Source organism: Lynx canadensis, chromosome B2 (genome assembly GCF_007474595.2).
Source record: "Lynx canadensis isolate LIC74 chromosome B2, mLynCan4.pri.v2, whole genome shotgun sequence".
NCBI classification, from domain to species: domain Eukaryota; kingdom Metazoa; phylum Chordata; class Mammalia; order Carnivora; family Felidae; genus Lynx; species Lynx canadensis.
The window spans coordinates 127,078,053-127,079,880 of NC_044307.1; the positions used below are offsets into that span (position 1 = coordinate 127,078,053).

The 1,828-nt window shown below is 34.7% G+C and overlaps 1 non-coding gene across 1 annotated transcript; it reads right to left on the reverse strand.

Annotated features, from left to right (window-relative positions):
* Positions 1-338: 338 nt before the first annotated feature.
* TRNAK-CUU lies at positions 339-411 on the reverse strand. Its single transcript has one exon. It is a non-coding gene; the product is annotated as a tRNA-Lys (tRNA).
* Between the last annotated feature and the right edge of the window lie 1,417 nt (positions 412-1,828).

Below are 1,828 nucleotides of genomic sequence, written 5' to 3' on the forward strand. Positions count from 1 at the left end.
CTTATAAAAGATTGTAGTCTATATGTTTAACTGCAAATCCTTATGATTTTATAATATCTAATGGAAATTATTAGACTATCATGGTTTCTATGCAGTGATTCAAGGCCTAAGAATGAGATAAATGTTAAATCTTCTTCACATTTTGGGCCATCTTCTGCTATTTTGAGATATGTTTCCTACAAAGAAAAAAATTCCAAAGTCATTGTTAGTCAAAAATTTGGTTTTTCTTGACTTACTATACGTTGTAAAATCACACTACCCTTTTCTTCTCTTCCTTTCTCTATTGATGTTACTTGTTAACTGTTTTACAATTTTTTTTTTTTTTAAACAAAGCACTATGCCCAACATGGGGCTTGAACTCATGACCCTGAGATCAAGAGTCTCATGCTCTACTGACTGAGCCAGCCAGGCACCCTTACAAGTAATTATTTTAATAAACTCTAAGAATGTTATTGACCAGAACGGACCTTAGATACTATTTTGACAAGTCTCTATGTCTCACGTATGAGAAAGCTAAAGTCTGAAAGTATTATTCTGGAGGGAAAGAAAAATACCTTCATCCTCCTATCCTTTTGGTTCTCAGTGGGGTCTGTGTGACAAAAGACAAATTAAGAAAAGTGTGCACATTTATTTCGTGTAAATTTTACCTGACATGGGCACTTCATCTGGAAATGAAGACAGAAAGATAGAGTTAATCTGAGTGTCTTTATACCAGGTTTGATGAAGAGGAGAAAGTGGTAGAAAAATGTGGCCGAACAAAAAGGATATGAGCTAAGGGTAGTAAACTGAGGGAAAGTTAGCAAAACCTGTTCATTCAGATTTATCTCACTCTTCTTTTTTGAGATAAGGATGATCCTTTCCTCTGGTAGGAGAGAGGGTCCTTCTCACATAAAGATCTTTTGAACTGCTTCAGGGAAAATCCTTCCTGTACTGGCTGTTTCTCAAATGTCTTCAGCTTAAAGTAATCAATATGCCCAGACACCATATTTGGGGGTAGTATATCCTGGACCCCATTAGTGCCCCCTTTGTCTTTCCTTAGGAAAGTGGTGACAAAGCAAAGGTCATGTGCTGAAACAGGGATGCTTTTTATAACTATTTATTTAAAAAATCTTCTTGGTCTTCCTCTTTCTTTAAAGCCCAGTTGACAATTTCCAGAAATTTAATGACAGAAAAATTTTTAAATGGCATACATGCTTCCTTTCCAATTATGTAAAGGTAAATACAATGTATTGAGTCTCCAATAATGGGTATTTATAAATTAAATTGAGCATTTGCACGTTTAAAAAATTTTTTTCAAGTACTCTTTGCCACTCTCCCATGTGGGGCTAGAACTCACGACCCCAAGATCAAGAGTCTCATGCTTTAATTACTGTGCCTGCCAGGCGCCCCACATTTCAGGGTTTTTTTTTTTTAATATTTTATCAGCCTAGTGATTTGATTTGTGCTTGTTAGTGATGCATGCTTGCTATGGAAAAACTAACATAATCTTCAAAGAATAATTTTGACACAATTTATCACTGAGTACTGTTGTTTTGTTCTTTAGAATGTCTTGGCTTATCTATCTCTATAACCCGAATCTCTGTCATGTCGTCAAGAGCATGGCTTACTAGAAAAAGATCATAATTCTTGAAGTTGAAAAATCAAAACTCAAATTCTATCTTGCTAGGAGTACGGCCTTTGAAATCTACTTACATTTTCTGGTCACTAGTTTTTATGTTTCTAAAATGAGGACTATTCTGTATGTCTTAGGTGATAGGAATGATTTTTATTACTTATTTTGCTTATTGACGTAACCTATGGATGTTTGTTAAGTAGTTAGTTTGTGATT